A 25,682-nucleotide genomic window follows, 5' to 3' on the forward strand; every position below is an offset into this window, starting at 1 on the left:
GTAAGTATATTCAAAAATTTATTTTACAATCAAAATATCATAATTTTATAATTATAAGGTAATATAAGCACTACTGTATTGAATAGAAAATAAGAAAAGGGACTAACCTCAAGAAGATCCAGTAATCAATCATAACATATAAATCAGGCAGAAAAAAATCAAATTATATGAATCACAGATAAATAGTTCAGCTAGTTTTTTAGCTGACAAAAAGTAGGTTGAAGATACACATTATGCTAACTATCTGAATATCCAGTCAGCGTTATCAATACTTTTATGGTCACCATCTTGTACGGAAGTCTTTTAAATAATATCCAAAGGCTTTAAGGAGGAAACAAAGACAAAATAAAAGTACCAGATATTATTTTATTAAAAGCAGTTTCACAATTACTGGTGAAAATTTTTGGCAGTTTAAATAGTTTCTTTATGCTTCAGTATAAATATTGTAAGATTCCAGAAGCTTATACCCAGAACTAGTCTCAAAAGCTAATGTGTGATTTATAAAGCTACATTTATATATTACATCAAGTAAATGCAATGTCCTATAACATTGAAATCTAAAATCTTAAGTATCAAATTCATAAGATTTTCTTGTGACAAACAGACAAAGAATATCTTCTTTAAAACAAAAAAGTATAAAATTTCTAACAAACCTATACAATACTGTACTTGTTAATTTTCATAGGCTCAGGGAGGTATGAGGGAGTATGTATGCTATACTTTATATCTTTGGTTCCCTTTAATATGGTGATTTCTTTTTAATATTGTACCAAACTGTAACATAACTTTTTACACCTAATGCTACGCTTTTTAAAAAATCATACAATGATTTCTCAGATTCATTTCAACATGAAGCTTTTTAAAAAGTTTAAATTCTCAGTGGGAATTTTAGATTTTTAAAATTTATTGATAAATCATCTTGCAATGTATCTACCTTGAATATTTTATGTACTGATTATATTAATAATTAAATAACTTATGGGATCATTTCAATGACATGAAGTAATTTCAATAATAGAATTTGAATAGTAGGGTAATCATTGCATGGTACATATGACAGTGGAGAATCTATTTGCTAAGCAAGCACCAATAGTAGGACCTTTTGTGGTTTAAAAATTTGCTATTGAAAAGTTAATGCAGTACATAGAAAATTAATTACTAATTCAAAATTGCTAGGCATTACAACCATACAAGTCACTTTTCACAGTTTGTGCTTAAAAATAACTCACACTTAAGAATCCTGAAAACAAAGGTAAACATGACACAGTAAAAATGAGATGATGGTGGTCAAAGGCAGCTATAAAATTGGTAATGGAGCTGTTCCACAACTTTACAGCTATGGCCGAGATCCACCATGATATGACCTCAAGACTAGGTTGTGTAACCGCAGTGGGTGCACTTTGGTTTCCGGCAACAGCAGCAAAAGGCAATGATCCCAGGAAAGATCCCAATTGGGAGTAGCAACAGACACAGAATCCATGTGCAGCATGATGCACTGTCCTTGATTTTCCCTCTCTGTTGAAAGTAAATAAAGATAAATCTTTAATGCTTCTCAGATATTTGATAATGAAAAGTTTATTGAACATACAATGTTCCCAGCAAAAGTACTACTATGGTGAATTTTCATCTATGATTGAATTCAAGATTTCATGAAAACTTCGGTTTGATAAACTGAGGTCTAGTTCAATTTTTAAAAAATAATTTACTCCTATGGGTTTGCTTACAGTATTATCATAGAAAAATTATTTTAATCTATACTACAAGATTATCTTTGTAAATAAGAAAGCCAGCTAGTTGTGATGCTTAAAAAATTAATAGAGTAAAATCACATACAATTACTGTACTACCATTGATGAGTACAGTAGATACTCTCAAACCTTAGATTGTAAAGTCAATTAAAAAGAAATAATTACTTGGGTAATATAGCACAAATGGGCTAAAGCCTTGATTGGTGGCCATTTTTCCCATAACTCTTAAAGTCAGGGAATTCTCGAGTGCAATGACTCCAAAAGTTATACTGTAGTACAATGCTGATTTCTTCAAACTATTACACTTATATTTTGCTTACATAGAAGGATAATAACATAGTGTACTACATGATTACTTGAGGGGGCTTGAAAGCATCAATTGGCCCAACCTCAACTTTATAGTGTAACTGCTGCAGCATTTATGTACAGTTGTAACTTAGCATTAAATGGCCTCCAAGACCCCGGTACAAATAATCGATATAATCTAACAGATTTTCAATCCTATGATTGGAAATTCATTTAGCTTGTCATCATAGAATAGCTCCTAAGCAGTTTTTTCATTAACATTGAAACTTCACAGTCTAAGTTGAGTAAAGAACTTGTTGGCAATGAAAGGACTGTTATGATTAGAAGTGCATTGAACTAGAATGGTGATAACATAATGAGAGTACTGTACAGGTATATGAAAAAATAGCTTCACCACAAAATTTTTAATGTGCAGACTACTGTAAAACAAACGCTGCTCAGGAATGGCAAAGGCATAGAAAAATTCCTCACAATGTTATCTAATATATAAACCAATCATTTAAACATGAGATTAGCCTAAGCCATTCACCTAATAAGCTAAGGTCGGATAATGGCTGGTGACGAGTCATAAGTAGACTTACAAACTAGATTCCTTCAGGAGGGTTTTGTAGTCTATTCTTTAAATTTATCATTACCCATGGCATTCTTTTATACGGTACTTCTAACATTTTGATTCCAGAGGTGAAATTTTACATCCTTACGTTCAATCGCAGGTATGAATTATCAACTCACTGCAATAAATAAATAGAACTTGCTTCAATTTTTTTTTTAATTAAAAGGATTTCTTCAAAAGAAAAGCATGAAAAGATTGCTTTCAGACATGAATAGACAAAAGGATTAGGTTGACTCTTACCCTACAGACTGTGCAGGTGCCTGGAGCCAAGTTTTCTGTCACAACAATGGTTTGTGGGGTAGACATTGGGACCTGTGAAAAAAAAAAATGGGAAAGAGTAAATACAAACTTTCAACTGATAAATCAAAGTTTCTCAAAAAAATTAAAAACAAATATTTTTAGAGCAATCTATATGTTTCTAGATGTACAAACATGAGTCATTTATATGGTTACACTCTATTGCTGTTTTACTACAACGAAAATTAAGGAAATCCTGTGGCTATGCAACATGTATGCTTGCTCTCTGTTCCCATATGCCCTGGGTAGGTGCCTGCGGCTCAATAATCACTTTAGTCCTGGTTAAAACTGATGGGTAGGAAATACCTGTATAAATAAATGACAAGTTTGTAGAGCTAGGAAAAATACAAATTACTTTAAAAATGTACATTTTACTCCTATGCATTTATATAAGTCTTCCTTAGGTGAGAGAAAGTCTGTGTGATAGTGTTAGGGTCTGTCTGACCTTTAACCCAGAGAAAATAATGATTATCATGACAGGCAAGGTCATGATGTCAGCCTCAAAAATAGGAGGTAATTATTAGACGCACAACCCGACAAAGTTTGAGTTTTGTGTAAGAACATTTCAATCTTTTTAAGTATCACATTTATGTGAAGTGGTCATAAGCTTAGGTACTCCCACAGAAGGAAAGACTCCGAAGAGAGAAAGGAAGGAACTTTTATTCAACTCTCATACCACACTTATACTGAAAATAACTGAGAACACAACATCATGTCAAGTGTCCAGCAAGGTTATAGGTTTAAATTGTCTGTAGGGCGGCTACCACCGGATCTAAGGAGAATATGTCCAGAGATTTGTGGGTACATTTTATGTATAGTGCTGTGAAGATGGTCTGTTTTTCTCAGACCCTAGCACTAAGCACCTATGCTACAGAGTGCATTTTGTAGAACATTAAGGTTGTAGCAATACCATGAATGCCACAAGCCTTATTAGGGGCCCAAGACAATGCACGCTTCCTGAAGATTTGTGTGCTCTTATAATGGTCTCTCTTAACCAGCATGAGATGGTACTCTTGGTTACCCCTTCCTTGTTTTGATCTGTACTGTGCTTACAAACAAGTGAGGGACGAGAGGATGAAGGGTAAAAATCTCTTTACTTTAAGACTGTCTGGATCATCAGCTATCTCCTTGATTGCTGAAATAGTAAGGGAGTCAAATCGGTAATCAGTCATTATTGGATTTTGCGTCTTGGCTATGAATTCTTGCTCAAAATAAAAAGACAGATCTTTCTACCCCCTGGAGTGTGACACGTGAGAGAGACAGACCATGTTGTTTGCTCGCTCGCTTTGAGGATGCTACAGCGAAGAGGAACACTGTTTTCAATGTTTTGTCTCAGTCTTCAGTCTGGTGCCCTGTGAAGAGGTTTGTAAGGTGCTAGCTTTAGGGACATTAGAACCTTTAAAACGCTCCAAAATGGGGGTTTGATGGTCAAAATTAGAGAACTAGGCATCACAGACGAGCCAGCTGAATGGATCGAAGATTGAGGCTAACTAACAGAAAGCAGAGTTGTAATCAATGGAGATGCTTTAGAGTGGGCAACTGTTACAAGCAGAGTACCTCAGGGATCTGTCCTTGGACCATTGCTATTTCTGATCTACATTAACAACATAGATTTAGGATTAACAAGGAGAATATCCAAATTTGCCGACGATACCAAATTAGGCATAAATGCTGCAAACTCAGAAGACATAGAAACCTTAAGAGAGGATCTAATGAAGCTTGGAGACTAGTCCAGGAAATGGCAAATGCCTTTCAATTGTGGTAAATGTAAAGTCATGCACATAGGTTATAGTAATCCACAGTCAGATTACTTACAGCTGGGTAATGAAATAGAAAGTATGGACCAGGAGGAAGATCTCGGTATTATTATCAGCAAGGATTTGAAGTTCACCAAACAGAGCGTAAAGAAAAGAAAGTACAGAAACTAATAGGCTACATAAAGAGACAATTCAAATAGAGAAACAAAGACACTGTACTACAGCTGTACACATTACTAGTGAGACCCCATCTAGAATAATGAGTCCAATTCTGGGCTCCAAGTATTCAGAAGGATATAGATAGTCAGGAAGCAGTACAAGCTAGGGTCATCAAACTAGTTCCAACACTAAGACAATTTGGATATAGACGGAGGATGCAACGTTTGAACTTATTTGATCTACAAACTTGACTACTTAGGGAACAGTTCATAGAGGCATTCAAAATTCTTAAATGAATAAAAAATGTAGATTACAACAATCTATCCACGCTTAGCACAAATCAGTCTAGAGGTAACTGATACAAACTGGAATTGAAAAGATACAACAACACTCAATGTGGCAATTTATTTACATACAGAAAAGCAAATGCTTGGAATAGACTTTCAGCGGATGTAGTAAACAGCAATACGGTAAACGAGTTAAAAATATGTTAGACAAGATCATAAGAACTATCTAAATGCTTTAACTAAATCACTCTACCAAAGAGCAAATGGTCTCTCTCTCTCTCTCTCTCTCTCTCTCTCTCTCTCTCTCTCTCTCTCTCTCTCTCTCTCTCTCTCTCTCTCATAAAATATACTGTATAATAAATCCATAATTGTTTATTCAAATGGATACATTCTGGTGAATTTATGAACATATAGAAATTAGTTCAGGCCAAGAAAGAAAGAATTCATATCTAGATAAAATTCCTCACAAAGGAAAGAATTCACCCAGTTATTGATTCGATATCTATCGGACATATAATTTGGTAGCTGATTTCACCCAAGACTTACATAAGTTTTCCATCCAAAAAAGGTTGGTAATAAGTCTGAGAAACGAGCAAGTAAATCACTACTTATATAAAGCTTCCTCTCTATAAACTCTTTAAGAGGTGAAACACCAACAACTTTTTCAACCTCAACAACTACAGTACTTGGATTTCGAGGACATCTGTCAAGGTTGGGAAAGGTCCCATGGCAAAGAGGAGACATTAAATTTAATTATTCCTTTGAGGCATTAATTTATCACCCGTTAGGATTTTAAAAGGCACATACCACAGCCTTTCATAATCATTGGACTGATATTTGTTCTCACACATGTTTTGAACTCCAGCACTAACTTTACTGAATTGTCTCAGTAGAATTCCACAACATTAATTGCACTGACGTAAATGGTTATTATTATCACCATTTACACGGCTTACATAGGCCTATCCATGCAGTAGAGTGCAATCCAAAGAGGTTACAGGCTTCACTGAATGCCCATGTGTATAGTTGAAGGCAGAACTGAATAAAAGAGGCTAAAATATAGATAAAAACATGACTAACAGAATAAATCAAACTTAGGATCATCATTAAAATATTAAACAGAAATTTGCTCTATAAAGACCAGGAAATTTGCACTGAAGGGTATTTAGCATCCCGAAGATCAATGGAATAATAGTTCTAACTTACATAAGTGGCCACTTTCATTTAGGAAACACAAAGATACAAAAAAAATAGTCAAAGTACAGAATTCTTTCCCCTCCCCTACTTAATGTCATAAACTTAACACTGTATATGTTTCATATCACAAGACACCCGTAAAATCCATATCATTGGGTTAAAAATCTCTGGGTTGAAGATGCGTCGGAAAACATGTGACATCACTGACCATGCTACAGAGGACAACAAACTTTTATTTAAGGTGATGTTTAATCCTTGATTGGCGGAATTGCTTTGTATCGTTTATTCACGAAAATCATCTAATAATTGACACAATATACTGTACAGTATTTAATACAGATAAAGATACTAGTTTCTTTTGTTTGTTTGAAGGGCTGTTTTCCCAGTCCTATCACAAGGAAAAGACCTGTGCCATGCTTGACCTACAAGGTTTGTTTATTGTATATATTCAAAGATTTGTTTATTGTATATATTGGTAAATATTTAAGAGTACATAGTATAATCTACGCTAATTGTCTAATCAATGGTGTCATAACATTTAATGCTCATAAACGGTCAATATTTACTATTATCACTAACAGCTACAACCCTAGTTGAAAAAAGCAGTTTACTATAAACCCAAGGCCTCCAATAGATAAAAATACTCCATTGGGGAAAGGAAATAAGAACCAAATAAACTATAGTATATGAAAAGTAATGAATAAAGAACATAAAATATCTTAAGATCTGTAACAACGTTAAAATAGATCTGCCATATATACACTATGAAGAAAGACTTGTGTTAGCCAATACAACAAAGAAACATCTTGCTGCAAATTTGAACTTCTGAAGTTTCACCAATTCAACTGCTTTATTGGGAAGATCATTCCACACACTGGTCACAGTTGGAATAAAACTTCTAGAATACTATATAGCCCTGAACCTTATCAGGGAGAAAGTAAGACTGTTAACTGCATGCCTAGTCTGGTAAGACCTGAATGAAAAGGATGCTCAGAATTATGAAAAATCTTCTGCAACATGCATAAAGAGCGAACTGAACAATGGTGCCAGAGATTAATATCCAGATTATGAATAAGAATAAAATCTAATATGCAACAAGTTTTTGTTCTACAAATTAATATGAGAGTCCGCAGTTGAAGACCAGACAAGATAACAATACTTAGAGCAAGGTAGAATGAAAGAATTTAAAAACTTGAAAAGAGACTGATCGTCAAAAATCTTTTAAGACTTACTTAATAAGCCAAATTTGTGCAATTGAAGAAGAAAGACCGAATAAGTTTCCCAGTTGCATAGTTGATGAAACTATAAGAGATTACTCAAGAGCCATATGTGGATGAGATCATGGTGAGGGGTAGATGGAAATGGTATGGGCATGCTCTTTGCACTCCCCAAGAGAGATTAGTTCACCAAACTTATAACCATGCTCCACAAGGCACTAGAAGAGTTGGATGACACAGGCCTACATGGCTGAGGACTGTAACGAGCAGTGGAAAATGATGAATGGAGAAGTATTGATTTAAAAGCTCAAGATAGAGACAACAGGTGAAATCTAACCAAGGACCTTTGCGTCAATAGGTGTGTGTGTATATATATATATATATATATATATATATATATATATATATATATATATATATATATATATATATATTAAGATGAGTGATTTAAAGTGTTGTCAAATATTCTATAGGCCTCTCTTATATATATATATATATATATATATATATATATATATATATATATATATATATATATATATATATATATATATATATATATATATATATATATATATAAGAGAGGCCTATAGAATGTTTGACAACACTTTAAATCACTCATCTTAATATATATATATATATATATATATATATATATATATATATATATATATATATAATATTATACGGACGAAAAATCTTTCAAAAGCCATTAACGTTAAAAACACATTCAACACAAGTGGAAAATATTCGATTAACCCAACACTTAGGCCTAAACCATCAATCCCTTCACTAAGCAAATCGTATACAGAATAAAACTCATGAAAGGAAAGGTTCCATCGAGCATTACAAAGCTTATGGTATTAGCACAATTTAGTCGGCGGAATCCAATGCCTTTACCATCATAACTTCAAGCAAATTGTTATTGGTTATCCTGTGGCCACACCCAGGCCTCTTAATATTCATTCTTAATTCAGAAATACAATAAAAGAATGAGGATCACATAGGCTCATGTCAGGGCAGATTGAAATTTCCCTTATAAATCGTCTTCCCAAATGTTCACAAATTTGTTGATAGATACTACATCTACTTTACATAGGTAAACTTCCTTAAATAGCCTAATAATCATATGTATCACTCATCTGTTAACAAAACTAGCTCTGCAAAATTCTACGATTTTTTACACAACTACTATTTGCCAGTCATCGAGTATTGAAGTTTTGTTTGAAAATGAAAAAAAAAAAACTTGTCGCCTACAATTCATTGCAACACTTCTCTATATTTGTGATGATTAACGGCGCTCTCTCTCTCTCTCTCTCTCTCTCTCTCTCTCTCTCTCTCTCTCTCTCTCTCTCTCTCTCTCTCTCTCAAACTGCCAGCCTAGTCCCTATGTATTAGCGTACTGGTGCTAATATGTACACTTCTAAGCATAGATGTTTTTATGTAAACGTACATGAACGTACGTGAGGAGATATTCATGAATACGATATAGTCTGCTGTATATTTATGCGTTTTAAAACAAATTCTGTTTAGGTAGGCCTAATATTAGTTGGATTTTTCTCTGAGAATTTCTTTACATATATCGCAAATTTTTCTTTTCTTACAACAACTAATATTATTTATAAAGACGTAATATCAAATAACTTTAACGAGTAATATTTGACGTCACCATGCAGTAATGTCAACAAAACAATGACGCAATATCCTGATCTAACTGGAAGCTACTTCAAGGATGTGGTGAGTGTAAACATTAATAAAGTCGTATACGTTTATACGTTAAAAACCAAACAGAGAGAGAGAGAGAGAGAGAGAGAGAGAGAGAGAGAGAGAGAGAGAGAGAGAGAGAGAGAGAGAGAGAGAAATGTCAATAAACCCACAATGTAAGCAATGCACGTACTCATGGCAACTACAAAACACGCATATGTCTTTGTCATCCCCAAAGTTGATTTATCAAGCCATGAAAGAAATGTTCCGCACGGTAGTGTTTGTAGCCCAGCAGGATAAACTGTGTATTCAATGGAAAATAAATCAATGGGAGGTAGCTTTCCAGTCTTGCATTTCCTTGGACGAGTTATACGAGTTTGATTACTTATATGAAAAAGTAACTAACACTGAATGTTAAAATGCTATATGCACTTTCAGAGCATTTATGATTACTTAGGTTATTGAAAATGCATTTTTTCTTTACGCGGAATATTTTGTGACTTGTGTTATCCTTACTTAGTGTTTTTTTTTCTTTTAACTATACAAACGACGCTCCAGCTGTCTCTAATAAACTTTTCCTGCATCTTATATCCTGAAAAATAAATGTAGCATTTTAATATTACTTCATCTTAGTACTGCTTTGATATAGTTGTGTATGAACTGCTACTAAAGGATCTACAATCTATCGGCATTGAAGATCAAGCTTTTGAATACCTAAAAGACTAGCCTATTTGGTTGATAGAAATTGCAGTGCGCAAATTGGAAACTCTTATTCATCATATAAGCCTTTAAACAGAGGGGTACCCCAGGGGAGTGTACTGGGCCCAGTCTTATTATGTATTTATACTATTGTTTTTTCGAAAATACTACAAAGGCATGGAGTGAAGTTCAAACTATTTGCAGATGATACAGAATTTTATTTCTCCATAAACGATTTAGACGACAATACTGTAACTCTAATCCAAATTCTTGCCAATGTTAGGGAATGGATGGCAATCAAACAACTAAAAGTAAAAATAAATCTGAGTTTAAGGTAGTTGGTAAGAAAAACAGCGTAAGAAACTTGGTTGATTTTCAAATAAACAAATAGCAACTCTGCCCGATATCTAGTAAAGTTCGTGATGTAAGCGAACCTCTGGTTATCATTTTAGAAACTCCTTTTAAAAAGAAGTATCTCTATTAACATTCTGTAAAGAAACTTGTGATAAACTGTCTTGTTACGAAGGATTGACTACTGTAACTCCACCTACTACAATTTACCAAAAGTACTACTTACGGTATTACAAAACATAATAAACAGAGGAGCAAGATTGATGTAAGGTGTCCCACCCCGAAAAAGAATCACTCCTATATTAACTGACTTACACTGGCCACCTATTAAAACGAGAATTGAGTTTAAAATATGTACAATAACCCACCAAGTTATCAGAACCGGGCACCCAAAACATGGAAGAAAATTGCTACATATTTTGCAGCCAACAAATCGTGTTGACATGAAAAAAGTTACAGATGGTTTCAAATTATTTCAAATCATACATGTCTACTATATACTCTAGGGCCTTTAAATATCCGGGCCCAAGACTATACAATAAGCTCTCACTAGACTTTCGAAAGTTTGAAGATATTAAGGCTTTCAAGAGAAAACGGAAAATTTTCTTGTCCTCTTAGTGCTACGGTAGTGTCGATTTGACAATAAATGAACTCACGAAGGGTTAAGTAAATGTATGTAAATTAAATAAGACTGTCGTCATTCCTTTAATTGTATTTTCATTCGGTTACAAATATGTAAATCTACATTATTTTAAAGAATTAAATTTTCATTTCACATAGTTTTGTTACGAAGTCTTATGTAACTTGTTAAAAGGTATGCTGTATGACACACACCCACTAGGGATTGCATCATGTTTCAACGTGGTTGGAAATTCCATGAAGGTTCTCGACAAGAAATTTTTTCTTTCAATGTTGCGAGAGGTGGGAGGAGTTAGCTAAGAGAGAGTTGCCTCGCAAGCAACGTTAGTATCCTCTCTTCAAACTGCTAAGTTGGCAACCTTACTTCGCTAGAGCCATGCCCCCACGCCACGAGAATAATTTACTTGAAATTTCTAGAGTAAATTAAGTTAATATATATAAGACCTAGCGATACAAAGGAGACAGAAGAGATCCAGCCTGACACCCCACGAGATTTGTGCTTCCGCCAGCCCTCTCTCCAGTCACAACATAATTTCTCTCAAACATGATTAGTCTTTTCCTCTCAAATGTGAACAGTGATTTCTCTCAAAACATATACTGTGTATAATGTTGATCAAACATTGATATTATTGCGCGCCTACGTTAAAAGTGTTTATGTAAGTACATTTTATAGTATAAATTTTTTTGTAACTGGCCCTGTGAGATTAGGTTAAACAGTGAAGTGTATTTATTTTGCTTAACCGTTTGGTAACCTTGTGTGAGCCTAAGGACATAAGAGTAACAGTTAAGTATATAACAGTGTGATTTTCATTTATTTTCTATAAATGTTTGAGTGTCATTTATTCATTGTCAAAATTAAATACTTTTCATAAATTAATTTCTAGTGAAACAAGTGATTGTATAATTTATAGTGTTATTTTGTCTTAGTCTAAGGGTTAGTTCAGATTTAATATTTCGAGAGATTATTTTTTGTAATTTTGAATTGTTAACTTTCTCTTAGAGAATATATTTATTTTTGCAAAGTGTGTAGTATCTTGATCACCAATATTTTTTCTCAGTGTTTTGCTCATATCCCCTGACTAAGAACCGAAGTAAGAGGTTAATTTAAGAATAGTTCCCATCAAATGTAAAATAATCACCCAGTTTTGTTTCAAGAGTTACGTAAAGAGATCCTTTAGATATTCAATGTTCATATATATTATTGTCTGGGAGTTGTGTATTATTCTTAGAGCTCGAAGGCATTTCTCTTGTATATCAGATTATATAATATAAGAAGGTGGGTTTTGGAGCTCGGGAATTTACGTTATTCTCTGGTAGTAATAAAACAAGACAGCCTGGTGAAGTGGAGTTCACGATAGGAGGACGCAATTATCGACCACCTGCGAGAGAACTAAGCCAGTTGGGTGAAGCTAGTGCTTTACTCTCCACTATCTTCCTATTGAATATATTCCAATAAGATACTTGATTCGGTGAAATAATAATAAACGACCATAAGTGTTAACCGCTCGGTACTAAGCAAGTCTTCTGGGAAGGGTTTGCTAGACGCATTTACTACTCATAATATTGCGATCCATCACAGGTATTATTATTATTATTATTATTATTATTATTATTATTATTATTAAATGCTAAGCTACAACCCTAGTTGGAAAAGCAGGATGCTATAAGACCATGGTACCCAACAGAAAAAATAGCTCAGTGAGGAAAGGAAACAAGGAAAAATAAAATATTTTAAGACTAATAACAACATTAAAATAAATATTTCCTATATAAACAATAAAAGCTTCAACAAAACAAGAGAAAGAGAAACTAGATAGAACAGTGTGCCTAAGTGTACCCTCATGCAAGAGAACTCTAACCCAAGACAGTGGAAGACCATGGTACAGAGGCTATAGCACTACCCAAGACTAGAGAACCATGGTTTGATTTTGGAGTGTCCTTCTCCTAGAAGAGCTGCTTACCATAGCTAAAGAGTCTCTTCTACCCTTACCAAGAGCAAAGTGGCCACTATAGTGCATAATGCATTGTTTGGGGACATGGGTTTCAGACTTGTGTCCCAGAAATCTTGCAATCTGTGACCTTTTGACTCGTGCGTCAAAAATCCTACCCATGAGAATATGAAAAAAAAAATTCTTCGGTCCAGCAAAACAATGAACGGATACATTTAATTATTCTTCAGCCCCATGTTGCGGTCTTGTACGTGTGGTGCTTGGTCCTTTAGTTTTCGATATTTTTTTTTTTATCAAAACACAAAATTGTAAATTTTGGTTGGTATTTACCTATACTGTAGACATTTGTAAAGATATGAACAAAGTTTGTCAGAGTTAGTTGGGCAATTTTAAATGGTGTTGGCCTTCATGTTAAAGACTACAAAAAGCACATCAGTCTTCACATTAAAACAATGCAGTAGTTACAACTCTCTCTCTCTCTCTCTCTCTCTCTCTCTCTCTCTCTCAGGGGAACTCCTAATGAACAATTGATGTATAGAAGAACGTTCAACCAATTATAAATATTAAGGACCCAACCTTCAGATAAAATTCACTTTAGTTTCTACTACTCCCGACAGTGAAAGCCAGTAGTATAAGTCTCTACGAAGGTTGATAGGAAGGTTGTGGTTTAAGAATTATTAGGAATCTCTCTCTCTCTCTCTCTCTCTCTCTCTCTCTCTCTCTCTCTAAAATCCAGCCTAAGTGCCATGAGGAATATACTGTATACTTAACGAAAAGCCATCATTATCTTATGTTTTTTTCCCCTTTTATAAGATGTTAAAATAGCACTAGACTTAATTTCTCAACAATAGCATATTAACAGGAAACTATGTTCGGCATCTGTTGCTCTGCCAAAAGGGGGTTTAAATCTTCAACCTACAGCATATTGTGATTGTCATCCGAGAACGGGTTACCAAGGTCTTTCAGCTGGTATTTTGTTAACATCCGTCCGCCCTTACCTAACATCCTCTTACCTGGCTGGCAGAACATATGAGAGAGAGAGAGAGAGAGAGAGAGAGAGAGAGAGAGAGAGAGAGAGAGAGAGAGTCTCTAGCCATGAAAAAAAGATGCACAAACCTGTGGATGTACTTGATTTTCATGCTAATCTTTATAAACTTTTTAAAGTTTGTTCAAATTTTAAAATATATCCTCTTTTACAAAATATGACACGTAAGGGAACGGTAGTATAACTATTAAGCCATTTCTTCATAATTACGATTGAACATTGTGTACCAGATATTCCCACTAGGTAACGACACATTCATTCCTACCATGAGCCATTGGTGGATGTGGGTGGTGGTAGTTGCCAAGCATTCTATTTCCATGCATCATACATATGCCTACATACATACGAACTAAGACTCTTGTCATACTATTGTGTGGGTGTGGTTGTGTACAGTAAGAAAATATAAAAGACTACCAAAGAAATTCTAAAATTATCCCAGCAACGAAGGCTAAACAAACATGTGATAAAAGTGACCTGGCATCGACTATTGAGATCACCTGTATTATTAGAACCGCGGATGTGGAAGGATTTTGTAAATTATTATATTATACGAAACAGAACATTATTTCACTAAATATTATCACATAGAACTAATGTTAACATTTATTTACATGGTTAGAGTTTCTAGACAAAGGGAAAAAACGAGAAAATAATAACGAAGATAAACAAAATATATTTTCATTATAGTTGCATCATAATGTTCTCTATGACACGAGAGCTGAAGACCTGGGGCCCGAACAGCTGTTTCAAGAGTAGGCTACGGATTTCATGAAGTCTAAGTTTCAAGTTAATAATCAGACCATACTTCAAATTTTAAAAAATGACACACACCCCTTTTCGGTGAGACACTCCTATCTTTGACAAAAAACATATTTAAATTCCCTCCTTCTCCAAAAATAAAACTAGGGGAAAAACAAATTTTACCACGACCACACCCTCTCAAGCTGTGCTCTGAAGTCAGGTGTTCAAAGAGACACGAAAATGCTTCACTATACTGAATAGGCTATATGACAAGATTAGAAATACACACACACACACACACACACACACACATATATATATATATATATATATATAAGAGAGAGAGAGAGAGAGAGAGAGAGAGAGAGAGAGAGGCCACTGGAGGTAGAGAAGTGATCATTTATTGGGAGGTGGCGATATTCTCATCATTAATGCAGTCAAGCCGATCTTCCCAACCAAAGTCTCTCTCTCTCTCTCTCTCTCTCTCTCTCTCTCTCTCTCTCTCATTTATTATTATCAAATTGAGTTGAAAGTAATGAAGAGAAGGTCAATTTGAGACAAAAAGAAAAAAGGAAAGCTTTTTCCTATATTGCATGAGGTTATTGTTTAGTTTCTTACATGAGAGAGAGAGAGAGAGAGAGGAGAGAGAGAGAGAGAGACTATTGTACATCTTTTAAAAGCAAAGTAAATATTCCAGAATTGAGGGGAAGAGATAATCATTATTACCATTGCTTGTTAAGCTACAAACCTAGTTGGGAAAGCAGGATGCTAGAAGTCCAAGGGCTCCAACAGGGAAAATAGCCCAGTGAAGAAAGGAAAAAAGGAAAACCAACACTTTTAAAAACAGTAATAACATTAAAGTAAATATCTCCTATATAAACTATTCTAAAGAGACTGGAGAGAAAGATTGGTGACAAGCTGAGAGATGAACAAGCAAGTTTTACAAAAGGTAGAAATTCCACTGACCAAATTTTCATTTTGAGACATGTTGTACACCAATGCTCAGAATATAGAAATCCATTTTTTATGACATTTGTGGACTATGAAAAAGCCTTTGATAGTGTGCACCTGCCAATTTTATGTTGAGTCCTGCGTTATCATGGAATTCCTCTTAAATATGTAACTTTGATTATGTCTGTTCATGAGCATAGCAAGTTCAAAGTTAATGTTAATGGAGTCTTATCAAATGAATTTACAGTGAACAGTGGAGTACTCCAAAGGCATGTGTTGTCACCTATGTTGTTTATCCTCCTCATGGATTTTGTAATGCGTAGAACAGTCGGAGATGGTGGAGAAGGATTAGACTGGATTGGTGACAGGAATTTAGCAGACCTAGAGTATGCTGATGATGCTGTCCTTGTTAGCAGAACACCACAGGATTTACAATGCTTGCTTACCAGAATGCATGAAATATCGCATGAGGTTGGGCTGGAGATAAATAGAAGAAAGACAGAGATGATGAGAACGGAATATGCAATGAAAGATGAAATATCATTGGAAGGAGAAAAGATTAATGAGGAAGCATCCTTCAAGTATTTAGGACCTATGATCTCAAATACAGGGTATTTGGAATTAGAGTTTAGTGAAAGATTGAAAAAGCAAATCAGACAATGGCTAGGTTAAGTAAAATTTGAAAATCAAATCGCCTGAAATTACATATGAAATCAGACTACTGAATGTATCAGTCTACTGAGATCGGTGTTATTCTATGGACATGAGTCATGCTATGGCAATGAAACAATCTCCAATAGATTTAGTAGATTAAGAACAAAGCCCTCAGAAGGATATTGGGAGTTAAATGTCAGGACAGGATTAGAAATGAAACTATAAGAGAGAGTACTCGAGTGCCATATGTGGATGAGATCATGATGAGGGGTAGATGGAGATGGTTTGGGCATGCTCCTCGCACTCCCCAAGAGAGATTAGTTCACTAGACGTTCAGCTAGGCTCCACAAGGCACTAGAAGAGTTGGAAGACCCAGACCTACATGGATGAGGACTTTGAAGCGCGAAGTATATGATGATGAATGGAGAAGTATTGGATTGAAAGCTCAAGATAGAGACGACTGGCGAAATCTAACCGAGGCCCTTTTGCGTCAACGGGCGTAGGAGATATGATGATGATGATATAAACTATAAAAAACTTTAACAAAACAAGAGGAAGAGAAATAACATTATAGTGTGCCTGAGTGCGCCCTCAAGCAAAACAACCCTACCCCAAGACAGTGGAAGACCATGGTACAGAGGCTATGGCACTACACAAGACTAGAGAGCAATGGTTTGATTTTGGAGTGTCCTCCTAGAAGAGCTGTCTACCATAGCTAAAGAGTCTCTTCTACCCTTACCAAGTGGAAAGTGGCCACTGAACGATTACAGTTGTTTGGTAATCTCAGTGTTATCAGGTGTATGAGGACAGAGGAGAATATGTAAAGAATAGGCCGGACTATTCAGTGTGTGTGTGTGTGTGTGTGTGTGTGTGCAAAGGGAAAATTAATCGTAACTAGATAGAAGGATCCACTGTAATACTGTCTGGTCAGTCAAAAGACCCCATAACTCTCTAGCGGTAGTATCTCAACGGGCGGCTGAGAGAGAGAGAGAGAGAGAGAGAGAGAGAGAGAGAAATCATTGAAGCTTCTTCATGTCTTATGACTTGAATGCCTTATTCGTAATAGTCCTTTGAACAGAAAAAATCAAAATCCCCTCCGACCGCACACTGTCATGATTTGGTAATAACCTGCGTCACAATACCTACGGTCATCGATGTAATGGGTTTTGGGGATGCATCACGGAATAAGGCGGCAGTACAGAATGAAAGGTAATATCAACTTTATAATAATCATTTTGTGAGGTTACTTATTTATAATCATAATCTTCCTTGAAATAAGTTATTTTCAGGGTAAGTTTATCTTTAATTTTCACGATTTTCATTAATAAAAGAATGTTTATGTTGATTAAATATATATGACTGCTATAGACAAATTTATAGGTTCTAAATAAATTTTCATCATTATATGTAGAGTAATTCTTGCCATGTGACCAGTCAATTGAAACAGTCTTGATTTTGACTAGTGTGTGACTATCCTGTTTTCTCTCTGACCTCCCTATTGTGCCTAATCTCCTATCTAAAGCAGCTTGGTCAAGTGTAGGCCTAGTGATTTTTCTTGTATCTTATCAAAAAGTCCGGATCTTTTCCAGTCTTGGTGAGTGTCCATAATTCACATTGGACGTATGAGACAGATTTTTTTTTTTTTTAGAATCCTAATATGCCAAAAACGCATCAATTGATTAATTCTATTCCGGCATCAACCTCTTCCTCTATTATCCCATCTTATGTTAGTCATTCTTAGATATTTGAACTTCCCCACCTCACTGTTCATGCTGCCTACGTTTACCGGACCTTTCTGTTATGATTCCCTTGCTACTTCCATGATTTTTAGTCCCACTTATGTAGCTCTCCTGGTTTCTATTACGATCCAATTGTATCTCCTGTGTCAATGTCGTTTGCGTATCTTCCTAAACACTTGACTGATAGGTCTCCGAATCTTGCTCCTCAGTATGTCTCAGTAACAGTTCTGGCTACTTTTTTCAATCAGTGAAGAGCATTGAAAATAAAATGCACCTTGTTTCAGACCTTTTCTTATTACGACAGATGTTATTTTCTCCCATGTCGTATTGAACATTTAGGATTTGTACAGCAAACACTGTTTTATAGTATCAATTTATACAGTATTCCATTTTCTTTTAAAATATTCCACATCGATGTTAAGCGAATGAGTCTTTATAATCAATAAATGTGTACTAAATATTTTTCATGCTCCCAAAATCTTTCTGTTAATTATCTCATTGTAAAAAGTTAATCATTTGTCGATCTCCCTCGAACTCAAGGTCCTGAGTACAAGCACATGTTTATCCCACGATAGTCACTACATAATTAAGTCTATCCCTTTGTGTATAACTATTAGGGGACCTTCCCACACTTCTGGTTTTCTTCCTTCTTTCCACATAGTTACAATTAAGTCATACTATTTCTTCTCTAAGGTTCTTGGTACAGAACTTTCGTTTTCTTAAGATTTTTTTATTGCTCTTTTAGCCTCTAATCAATTGGGTTGTGTTTTTTATCATTATTTAAGGAACGTGGCGAGATTCTAATGCTACTGGGCTATCTACCCTAAAACAATGAATACTCTTTGTATAGAATACACTCGCAATATATATATATATATATATATATACCAAACATACGTGAAATAAAAGGTTAATTCTTAAAATTAACGTAAAATTACATATTTTAACTTGAATAAATATAATGAAATTCACAATGAAAGTGTTGGGTAATTTACATAAAATACTTATATCTACGTGAGAGAGGCTTATTTCATGGGCTGGGGATCATCTCTTCAATGCACAAATGAAAACAATATAAATAAAATCATTAATAAACTACGGTATTAACTCTACGCTAGACCAGCTTCGTAAGAATATATATATATATATATATATATATATATATATAATACATAATTGGTCGGACTTACTTTCAAAAGCTGTGACGGAAAACAAATGTAAAATTATTAGAGAATTTTATAGAAGAAAATGCTATAAGCGATAGAAAAACAAAACAAAACAGACCAACGAAGGAGAGGTGCTGGTAATAAAGTTAAGCAATATGTAATGGTGCGGAGGTGGTTTGATCGTTTAAGCATTGTGACAGTGTGAAGGAGCGAACGGCAGTCGGATGTTTGGGAGATAATTTCGAAGTGGCTGTTCTGGATATGGGTTTTGCATGAATTTGAATCCTTTCTTATGGATGAATATTCTTTTGATTTTAGCAAGGAACCAGTTCCACGAGTGACAACCCCCCCCCCCCACCCCCCCCCCCACCCCCGGGAATCGACGTGGACTTTTTGTTACTACAGAAACATTTTAAGCTCAAGTTGTATAATGAAATTTATTTCCAATGTAAACATAATTTTGCGGTTTTATGTAGCCCTCACGATGAGAATGGATTCCTGAAACGTTGGTTTATAGAATAATGATGGGAGATGACCCAAAGTCTTCTTGTTGTCTGCTTCCTCATTAAACTTCAGCTTGCCTGAAGTAAGTATATATATATATATATATATATACTTTTTTGCAAGTGTAATGTAATATATATATATATATATATATACATATATATATATATATATATATACATACACAGAAATTTTTGCAAGTGTAATGTATCATTTAGCAAGGTGTCTCGCGGACATCAATAAGTCACAAGAATCATGAGTCACTAGACTGAAGGAGTTACTTCCAATGAATTCCGGATGAATAAGAAACAAAAGACAACATCTGACGTATTTGAAGGCGACAGGAACACGGCATGAACGTGACCTGACATTTAGCGACTAGTCAGGAGTTAGTGAGTCATATGAGAGAGAGAGAGAGAGAGAGAGAGAGAGAGAGAGAGAGAATAGGCAACATGTTTATTTCCACATAGCTTTCGGGAAGGATCTTTTTGTAGGACAAACGTTGCTATTAGGATATTCTATGTTTCTCAAAAGCCATATCAAACAGTTCAAGGGCCTAATGACTTCTTGTACTGTTATAATTTTTTTATCTTTTATGACTTAACCTATTAGATTGGTCTCCGCGGATAGTTAGGCGTAGTGTACGTTAAAACATCACAATGAACGTGAAAAAAAAAAAAAAAAAAATATATATATAATATATATATATATATATATATATAAAACCTTATTTATCAATTATAATGGTAAAACCTTACAAACTATTATCCAATTACGATAAACGAAATACTTCAAAATTCTGGTTGGTAAAATTTCATAACAGGTAAACCCAGAGATTCAACGGAAACCCAGAAAAGTCTTTTCCTGTGGAAGTCTAAAACGTTACAAGTCTTTATCCTACGATCTTCTATTACGTCAAGTGGTCTGACGTCAGTCACTGCCGGAAAACAGTTATCGAGTGCTGGTATTTATCAAGAAGAACTGGGAGTTATTTAGGCACACCTCTGTCATAAGATGAAGCCAAATACTAAACTAGATTGTTCGAGAATTTTGTCGTCGTGGATGTGATTCGAATCCTTTATAGGTAAAACACACATTCTCTCTCTCTCTCTCTCTCTCTCTCTCTCTCTCTCTCTCTCTTATAAACAATGTTAAATTAGAGATACACTCAGAAGAGTATATGCCGTCGCACGCCAAATCAGTCTTATTTAGCTCATAACTCGGATGCGTTCTTGATGTTATTTTCTTCAAAATCTAATGGATTCAACTTTGGGTCATACCCCACATGCCCACCAAGTCTCATTGAAATTGGTTCCGTAGATTGTACATAACAAAAAAAAAAATACTAGTATTTGCCACTTAACATTGCGATTATTTTCAAAGTATTGAAGCGTACTGTACAGTACTTCGATATACTTTATCCAAAATGTTACAGAAGAATCCTTGTGTTATACCCAACATGAAGTTTAGTTAAAATCGGTACAGTGGTTTTCGTGTAGTTTCCCACAATTAAACAAATAAATAAACGATTCTGGCAAAGGTAAAAATCTTAAGAAAGAAAAACCTAAGAATATAAGAAGGAATCAGTGATGCACAAGTGATGAAAAATGTATGAACAAAATATGAATTAACATTAAATAATTCGGTGTTGATGAATGACTCGCCTTACTCTCAAGGACCACATTCGGCGTCGTTGTCATCATCATTGCTCAAACTTGAATAATTGCTTGCTTTGCAATGTGCTTACACACCCGTACGTGCACCAAAAGGACAACTATGGAAAGCAAATAATATATAAAGAGAGAGAGAGAGAGAGAGAGAGAGAGAGAGAGAGAGAGAGAGAACACGCCAATTCCCCCCTTTTAGTTTAAATTGGCCATGATAACTGTAACATAGCAACACCCTTTATAACAGTAGTGGAAGAGGCGGTCTTGGACACGAATAAACTTTTAAGGGTCTTATTGTATCATCTAATGTCGCTGAACACGCAAGATACAATAACAGATGTGCAAGCGCTACTTGACATAACTTATGAGAAGTACAAAGGATCAGATAAGTGATATTACTGTAGTTTACGTAACAGTTTTATATATATATATATATATATATATATTTACACACATACACACACACACACACACACACATATATATATATATATATATATATTCCTTACATTTATTACTAACAACTTTGCATTTCTTTGACTTTGAGCGTTGAAATTCCTTCAATAAACTGTGAACAGGTGAGCGATGAAATAAAACATGAAAGTCCTATTTTTTTTAGAGGAAATCTTCATTGGTATCAGCCACAGAAGGCGAGGAATTATCTCATTGAGAATGGTTCAGAATATTTGCCCTTGTGCCAGTCAGTGGGCGTAATAAAACTGGTGCAGACTTTTGGGACTCCGGTACCCACTGGAACCGAGAGCTGAGCGAAGGTTTCCTACTTTTAAATTGATGACGATGATGATGAATCATGTTTTATTTCATCGCCTGCCTGTTCACAGTTTGCTGAATGAACTTCAGCGCTCAAGGTTGAAGAAATGTAAAGTTGTTAGTAATAAATGTGAGAGAGAGAGAGAGAGAGAGAGAGAGAGAGAGAGAGAGACTACGACTAGTCACGTGTACATCAAGTAACATTCCAGTGCCTTGCCCCATATCTGCCAAAAAAATAGAAAAAAAAACGAATGGAGAAGGATAATTTGAACACCTGGGATATAGAGGTGAGGGGGTTGAGAGAGAGAGAGAGAGAGAGAGAGAGAGAGAGAGAGGAGAGAGAGCTTGGTTTAACCCTGGTGAGATAACGATTTCCTTGCCACAGACCTTGTTTCCAATGTGTGAAGGTTCAACTCTCTCTCTCTCTCTCTCTCTCTCTCTCTCTCTCTCTCTCTCTCTCTCTCATCCCCAGATCTACAATTGAGCAACATCCAGAATCTTACCTACATACTCCAGAGGGGAACTGAATTCCCAAGCAACCCTCACCGCTCCCACAGGGCATCCAAATGGGATTCCTCAGTACAATACCACAATTCAACACTGTGAGTGGAAATGATGGGAACGAACACACACACACAGACACACACACACACAAAGAGAGAGAGAGAGAGAGAGAGAGAGAGAGAGAGAGAGAGAGGGGGGGGGGGAGTTGCGGGCTTGCAAAATCAACTTGTACAGGAGTAGCAGGGCAACAGCTACCATACCTCCGTTCTGACTTGTGAACCTAAAAAGCAATTCGCTTCCAGTCCTGTCAAGTTTGACGATGCATTCAGTTTAGAATTTTTAAAATTTTAATTTTAGCTCCTGTCTCCTCTCACATAAAAAGAAGCAAGGCAAATAGATTTAATATACAGAAAATCACAAACGACACTGACAAATCCAATGAAAGGGAGACCATTAAATGTTTTTAAAACCAATACTATTACCAATGATAATAAACAAGTATGAAACAGAAAAAAAAACTAAAATCTACAACGATATTAATAATCACCGTTCGATCATGAAGTTGACACCGATAAGAAGAGAACAGTCGTAGTCTATTTACAAATCCTTCTTCAACTGTCCAATCGTGTACCAGGTTAATTAGTAGTCAAATGAAGACTGTCTGATAGAGATTAATAATACTCGTACGGGAGTCAACTCAAAACTGATATATATATATATATATATATATATATATTTTCACTTATTTTGTTACAAAGTCTTATATAATCTCGTTTTAGGTATGCTGTATCACACACGAGGTAATAATACAAAGTATTACATCATGTTTCCGAGATTACACAATTCTTATATTTACCACGTGGTTACAAAATGTATGAAATTTCTGGAAATACATTTACTCTTTTTTTTTTTAATGTTTCGAGGAGTAGGTGAGCGGAGCTGGCTGACCGAGAGTTGCCTCGCTTGTGCGTTGGTATTCGCCTGCTACTTGTTTAGTTGGCAACTTTGGCGCCGCTAGGCCTTGGCTCCCAAGCCACGAGAATAATCTACATAGAATTATCTAGAAGTTTTAAGTCAATATATATGTGCCCCTAAGAAATCGTAAGCGCCAGAAGAGATCCAGCCTGTACCTTTAAAAGAACCAAAGTTCGTTCGCCCTCTCCTCTCAAAGTATCAAGTGTTTGCCCTCTTTGAACGTGATTAACGATTTCTATCCAACATTTATGTGTGTAGTGTGTTCAAACGTTGATAAATCCATTGAAGGTGATTTCAAGTGTATTGTGTTAATGAATGTATTTTTATAATATAAATTTTTGTAATTGGCCCCGTGAGATTAAGGTTAAAACAGTGAAGTGTATTTGATTTGGCTTAACTGTTCGATTACCTCCTGTGATCCAAAAGACGTGAGTGTGTCAGTTACTTTTATGTAAATTTCTTTAAGGGTTTAATCATTAGTGTTAAATTGTAAATTATTGTCATTAATTATCAAGATCAAATATTTTTATAAATTAATTTCCAGTGAAACAAGTGATTGTATAATTTTCTTAAAGTATTATTTTCTTGTCTTTGTCTAAGATTTTGTTCAGATATAATATTTCGAGTGATTCATTTTAGTGATTTTTTTTTATATTAATGTTGTAACTTTTTATAGAATATATTTATCTTTGTAAAGTGTGTAGTATTTTGATCACCAATATTTCTTATATTCCTTACTCGTAATCCCTGACTAGAACCGAAGTGAGAGGTTGTTTTTTGAATAGTTCTTGATAATTAATCACTTTGGATATTCAGTGTTTTTATATATTGCCGTCTGAGAGTTGCATAATTTCTCAGAGCTCGGGTATTAATTTTCAAGTGTATCAGATTTATGTAAAAATAAACAGGTGAGTTGGGAACTCGGGAGGTTGTGTAATTTGTCAGCCGTAATATATATATATATATATATATATATATATAATTTCCACTACAAACATAAAAAACCATCATAATTACAGTTCTGTAAAAGTTCCTTCGTAAAACAAAAATTAATTTAGCATGCACACGACGAAATTAATTATGAAAAGTCCTACAAAGTTGGGTTCCCTGTCGTATAGGACCAGGAAAGCAACACTAAGTAAAGAAGGCCTTGGCTATATTCCTTCAAACCTGCCATTCATAAAGTCACTGACCTTAACCCAATTAAGACTAATCTACACCATGTAATGAAAATATAGGCTATACCAATGAACTTTCTAATAACAAACAATTCAACAGATAGGTCTTTCCCTTTAAACATCTAAAATTTACCTGGGGAGAAGCATGATTTTTTTCGGTTTTGTCTTTTAATTTTGCGAAACTAACTGCTCTGTTGATTAAGCGCCGACCTGATACAAGCAAGCATGAATGGGGAAATTTGGCCTGGGGGAGGGAAAGATATATGGAAGGTGCTCTTGTAATACTTTCACTATTGGGCGTGTTCCCCTGTTGGTCTCTATAGTGGACCTACCGTGTGGGTAACGACTAGTCCTTTATTTGTAGAATGTTACAATAAGGTTTTTCACGACAAAAAATCAAGATAAATCAGGTATTTTATTAACAAATACTGTTAACTGTTCACTAACATTCTATCAAGTGATAACCGTGATTAAACAACACGAAACTCGGTGACAAAATATAACATTCGCAACGATACCTATCGATGGCGTCTCTCCAGAGACAGGCGCAGACCTTGGCCTTCTGACCACCACAGCACAAAACTTTCTCTTTTCTTCGGAGCTATAAACGATTTGCAATTCTAAAATCGTTATCAAACTTTAGATGAACTTATTTATGAATCAAGCATCCTCAAATAAAACTATGACACCAGGTATTTACTTACTGGGAAGGGTAAATATTTGAGAGATGGTCTTCAACAGTGTCAACCTAGGAGGTGCCGTAAACACAAGTTCGTTTCACGGGTTACACATACACACTACTAGAACCTCCTCACTCCTCAGCTCCTGAGTCGTGACGGGCCACGGCTGAGGGCTCATGCTCAG

The 25,682-nt window shown here is 35.1% G+C and overlaps 1 long non-coding RNA gene across 1 annotated transcript; it reads right to left on the bottom strand.

Annotated features, from left to right (window-relative positions):
* Window positions 1-352: 352 nt before the first annotated feature.
* On the bottom strand, window positions 353-25,682 carry LOC137648678 (uncharacterized). Its single transcript, XR_011045676.1, has 3 exons — window positions 25,523-25,682; window positions 2,908-2,979; window positions 353-1,515 (listed from the first exon to the last, which is right to left on the bottom strand). It is a non-coding gene; the product is annotated as an uncharacterized lncRNA (long non-coding RNA).

Source organism: Palaemon carinicauda, chromosome 10, assembly GCF_036898095.1.
Source record: "Palaemon carinicauda isolate YSFRI2023 chromosome 10, ASM3689809v2, whole genome shotgun sequence".
NCBI classification, from domain to species: domain Eukaryota; kingdom Metazoa; phylum Arthropoda; class Malacostraca; order Decapoda; family Palaemonidae; genus Palaemon; species Palaemon carinicauda.